Source organism: Myotis lucifugus, unplaced genomic scaffold (assembly GCF_000147115.1).
Source record: "Myotis lucifugus unplaced genomic scaffold, Myoluc2.0 scaffold_4, whole genome shotgun sequence".
Classification (NCBI taxonomy): domain Eukaryota; kingdom Metazoa; phylum Chordata; class Mammalia; order Chiroptera; family Vespertilionidae; genus Myotis; species Myotis lucifugus.
Window position 1 is genome coordinate 15,283,771 of NW_005871052.1, and position 6,308 is coordinate 15,290,078.

Sequence of the window (6,308 nt, forward strand, 5' to 3'; positions counted from 1 at the left end):
GTTTCTTGTGGTTTGTTGAAGGTCTCTTTTGTTGTGAAGAAGCTTTTTATTTTGATGTACTCCAATTCGTTCATCTTCTCGTTTAGTTTTCAACTGCTCTAGGAGCTGTATCAGTGAAGAAATTGCTTCGGCATATGTCTGAGATTTTGTTGCCTTTGTATTCTTCTAGAATTTTTTATGGTTTCCTGTCGTACATTTAAGTCCTTTATCCATTTTGAGTTTATTCTTGTGTATGGTGTAAGTTGGTGGTCTAGTTTCATTTTTCTTGCATATATCTGTCCAATTTTGCCAACACCATTTATTGAAGAGACTATCTTGGCTCCATTGTATGTTCTTGCCTCCTTTGTCAAATATTAATTGAGCATATTGGTTCGGGCCGATTTCTGGGGTCTCTATTCTATTCCATTGATCTATATGTCTGTTCTTGTGCCAGTACCAGGCAGTTTTGAGAACAGTGGCTTTGTAATACAGCTTGATATCTGGTATTGAGATCCCACCTACTTTGTTCTTTCTCAGGATTGCTGCAGCTATTCGGGGTCTTTTTTTATTCCAGATGAATTTTTGGAGAGTTCGTTCTAGATCTGCCAACACCCATTTTTGAAAAAACTCTCAGCAAGGTGGGAATAGAAGGATCATACCTCAACATAATAAAAGCCATATATGACAGGCCCACATCCAACATCATACTCAATGGACAAAAACTAACACCAGTTCCCCTAAGAACAGGAACAAGACAGGGATGCCCACTCTCACCACTCCTGTTCAACATAGTCCTGGAAGTATTAACCATTTCAATTAGACAAGAAGAAGAAATAAAAGGCATTCAAATTGGAAAAGAGGAAGTAAAACTGTCCTTATTTGCAGACGACATGATATTATACATACAAAACCCTAGAGACTCCATCAAAAAACTACTAGACTTAATACATGAATTTGGCAATGTAGCAGGATACAAAATTAACCCCAAGAAATCTGAAGCATTTCTCTACACCAATAGTGAACTTTCAGAAAGAGAGATTAGAAAAACAATCCCATTTACCATCGCACCAAAAAAATTAAGCTACCTAGGAATAAACTTAACTAAAGAGGTAAAAGACCTCTACTCAGAAAACTACAGGACGTTGAAAAAAGAGATAAAGGAAGACATAAACAGATGGAAGAACATACCATGTTCTTGGATTGGTAGAATCAACATCATTAAAATGTCCATACTACCCAAAGCAATCTATAAATTCAACGCACTTCACATTAAAATACCAATGGCCTACTTCACAGATCTAGAACGAACTCTCCAAAAATTCATCTGGAATAAAAAAAACTCCCTGAATAGCTGCAGCTATCCTGAGAAAGAACAAAGTAGGTGGGATCTCAATACCAGATATCAAGCTGTATTACAAAGCCACTGTTCTCAAAACTGCCTGGTACTGGCACAAGAACAGACATATAGATCAATGGAATAAAATAGAGTCCAGAAATTAGCCCGAACCAATATGCTCAATTAATATTTGACAAAGAAGGCAAGAACATACAATGGAGCCAAGATAGTCTCTTCAATAAATGGTGTTGGGAAAATTGGACAGATATATGCAAGAAAATGAAACTAGACCACCAACTTACACCATACACAAGAATAAACTCAAAATGGATAAAGGACTTAAATGTACGACAGGAAACCATAAAAATTCTAGAAGAATACAAAGGCAACAAAATCTCAGACATATGCCGAAGCAATTACTTCACTGATATAGCTCCTAGGGCAGTTGAAACTAAAGAGAAAATGAACAAATGGGACTACATCAAAATAAAAAGCTTCTGCATAGCAAAAGAAACCATCAACAAAACAACAAGAAAACCCCTGCGTGGGAAAACATATTTGCCAACGTCATATCTGATAAGGGCCTAATCTCCAACATTTATAGGGAACTCATACAACTTAACAAAAAGAAGATAAACAATCCAATCAAAAAATGGGCAAAGGATCTAAATAGACAACTTTCAAAAGAGGACATTCAGAAAGCCAAGAGACATATGAAAACATGCTCAAAGTCACTAATCATCCGAGAGATGCAAATCAAAACAACAATGAGGTACCATCTCACACCTGTCAGACTGGCTATCATCAACAAATCAACAAACGACAAGTGCTGAGAGGATGTGGAGAAAAAGGAACACTTGTGCACTGCTGGTGAGAATGCAGACTGGTGCAGCCACTATGGAAGACAGTATGGAGTTTCCTCAAAAAACTAAAAATGGAACTCCCATTTGACCCTGTGATCCCACTTCTAGGAATATATCCCAAGAAACCAGAAACAGCAATCAGAAAGGATATGTGCACCCATATGTTCATAGCAGCACAATTCACCATAGCTAAGATCTGGAAACAGCCTAAGTGCCCATCAGTAGATGAATGGATTAGAAAACTGTGATATATCTACACGATGGAATACTATGCTGCTGTAAAAAAGAAGGAACTCTTACCATTTGCAACGGCATGGATGGAACTGGAGAGCATTATGCTAAGTGAAATAAGCCAGTCAATGAAGGAAAAATACCACATGATCTCACTCATTCATGGATAATAAAGACCATTACAAACTTTTGAACAATAATAGATACAGAGGCAGAGCTGCGTCAAACTGATTGTCAAACTGCAGCGGGAAGGCCAGGGAGGGTTGGGGGGCAGGAGGGAGGGGGGTAAGAGATCAACCGAAGGACTTGTATGCATGCATATAAGCATAACCAATGGACATAAGACACTGGGGGTTAAGGGAGGCCAGAGGATTGTCAAGGGGGGGGGGGGACACATATGTAATACCCTTTGTAATACTTTTAGCAATAAAAAAAAATAAATAAATAAAATAAAAATAAACTTTTGGAGGCTAGCAAGGGAGAGATTGACATCAATACAGTCATATTAAGGGACTTTAATACCTCACTATCACCATTGGAGAAATACTCTAAACAAAAAATCAGCAAACAAACAGCAATCCTAAATGATGCACAAGATCAGATGGAATTAATTGACATCTTCAGAACATTTCACCTCAAAGTCACAGAATATACATTCTTCTCAAGTGCCCATGGGTCATTTTCAAAGATAGACTATATATTGGGGAACAGGCAAAGTCTCTTCAAATTCAAGAAGACAGAAATCATATCAAGCACCATCTCAGACCACAATGGCATAAAACTAGAAATCAACTACAATAAAAACAATTTAAAAAATCAAACACCTGGAGGCTAAATAGCATGCTATTAAACAATGACTGGGTTACTGGAGAGATCAAAGAAGAAATAGACAGCATCATGGCAACAAACGATAATGAAAACACAACAATCCAAAATCTATGGGACACAGTGAAAGCAGTCTTCAAAGGGAAGTTCATAGCTCTACAGGCCTGTGTCAAAAAACAAGAAACAATGGTAATAAATTAGCTAACCCTATAACTCAAAGAGTTAGAGAGCAACAAGGAAAGCCCAGCATAAGCAGAAGGAAGAAAATAATAAAGATCAGAGTGGAGATAAATGACATAGAGACCAAAAAATATTACAAAAGATCAACAAAACCAAGAGCTGGTTCTTTGAAAGGATACACAAGATTGGTGAACCTCTAGCCAGGCTCATCAAGAAGCAAAGAGAGAGGACCCAAATAAACAAAATCAGAAATGAAAGAGGTTAAATAACAACTGATTCCACAAAAATACAAATTATTATGAAAAAATACTATGAAAAACTCTATTTGTACAAAATGCACAACCTAGATGAAATGGACATATTCTTAGAAAAATACAAGCTCCCAAAACTCAACCAAGAAGAGTCAAAAAACCTGAATAGGTCGATAACTACCTAAGAAATTGAAACAGGGATCAAAAACCTTCCAGCAAACAAAAGCCCTGGTCCAGACGACTTTACAGGGGAGTTCTACCAAGCATTCAAAGAAGAACTAAAACCTATCCTACTAAGACTATTCCAAAAAATCCAAGAGGAAGGCACACTTCCAAGCTCTTTCTATGAAGCCAGCATTACCCTAATCCCAAAACCAGATAAAGACACCACAAAAAAACAGAACTATAGGCCAATATCCTTCATGAACATAGATGCTAAAATCCTCAACAAAATCCTAGCAAATCGGATTCAGCAATACATTAGAAAGATCATACACCATGACCAAGTGGGATTTATTCCAGGGATGCAAGGATGGTTCAATATCCGCAAATCAATAAATGTGATACATCACATAAACAAACTGAGAGACAAAAATCACATAATCATATCAATTGATGCAGAAAAAGCATTTGACAAAATCCAACACCCTTTCTTGATAAAAACTCTCAGCAAAGTGGGAATAGAGGGATCAAAACTCAACATAATAAAAGTCCTATATGACAAACCTACAGCCAACATCATACTCAATGGGCAAAAACTAAATCCATTTCCCCTAAGAACAGGAACAAGACAAGGATGCCCACTTTCACCATTCCTGTTCCTCATAGTACTAGAAGTACTAGCCATAGCAATTAGACAAGAAGAAAAAATAAAAGGCATCCAAATTGGAAAAGAAGAAGTAAAACTGTCCTTATTTGCAGACATGATATTATACATAGAAAACCCCAAAGACTCCATCAAAAAACTGTTAGACCTAATAAATGAATTTGGCAATGTAGCAGGATACAAAATTAACACCCAATAATCTATGGTCTTTTTATACACCAATAATGAACTCACAGAAAGAGAAATGAAAAATCCCATTTACCATTGCACCAAAAAAATTAAGATACCTAGGGATAAACTTAACGAAGGAGGTAAAAGACCTTTACTTGAAAAATTACAGAACATTTAAAAAAGAGATAGAGGAAGCCATAAACAAATGGAAGAACATACCATGTTCATGGATTGGTAGGATCAACATCATTAAAATGTCCATACTACCTAAAGCAATCTCTAGATTCAATGCAATACGTATTAAAATACCAATGGCATATTTAAAAGATCTAGAACAAAATCTCCAAAAATTCATGTGGAATAAAAAAAGACCCCGAATAGCCACAGCTATCTTGAGAAAGAAGAACAAAGTTGGAGGGATCACAATACCAGACATCAAACTATATTACCAAGCCATGATTCTCAAAACTGCCTGGTACTGGCACAAGAACAGATGTATAGACCAATAGAACAGAATAGAGGACACAGAAATTGACCTAAGCCATTGTACTCAATTAATGTTTGACAAAGGAGGCAAGAGCATACAATGGAGTCAAAACAGTCTCTTTAATCTCTTTAATAAATGGTGCTGGGAAATTTGGTCACATACATGCAAAAAAAATGAAACTAGATCACCAACTTACACCATACACAAAAACAAACTCAAAATGGCTAAAGGACTAAATGTAAGATGGGAAACCATAAAAATCCTACAAGACTCCATAGGCAGCAAAATTGCAGACATATGTCGTAGCAATATCTTTACACACACAGATCCTAGGGCCAGAGAGACTAAGGAGAAATTAAACAAATGGGATTACATCAAAATAAAAAGCTTCTGCACAGCGAAAGAAACCATCAACAAAACAACAAGAAAGCCCACTGCATAGGAGAACATATTTTCCAATGTTATCTCTAATAAGGGTTTAATCTCCAACATTTTTACAGGGAACTCATACAACTCAACAAAATGAAAATAAACAATCCAATCAAAAAATGGGCAAAGGAAACTTAATAGAATCTTTTCGAAAGAGGACACTCAGAAAGCCAAGAGACACATGAAAACATGCTCAAAGTCACTAATCATCCGAGAGATGCAAATCAAAATGACGATGAGGTACCATCTCACACCTGTCAGACTGGCTATCATCAACAAATCAACAAACGACAAGTGCTGGAGAGGATGTGGAGAAAAAGGAACACTTGTGCACTGCTGGTGGGAATGCAGACTGGTGCAGCCACTATGGAAGGCATTATGGAGTTTCCTCAAAAAACTAAAAATGGAACTCCCATTTGACCCTATGATCCCACTTCTAGGAATATATCCCAAGAAACCAGAAACACCAATCAGAAAGGATATATGCACCCATATGTTCATAGCAGCACAATTCACCATAGCTAAGATCTGGAAACAGCCTAAGTGCCCATCAGTAGATGAATGGATTAGAAAACTGTGGTACATCTACACGATGGAATACTATGCTGCTATAAAAAAGAAGGAATTATTACCATTTGCAGCAGCATGGATGGAACTGGAGAGCATTATGCTAAGTGAAATAAGCCAGGCAGTGAAGAAAAACACCACAGGATCTCACCCCATTTTATGG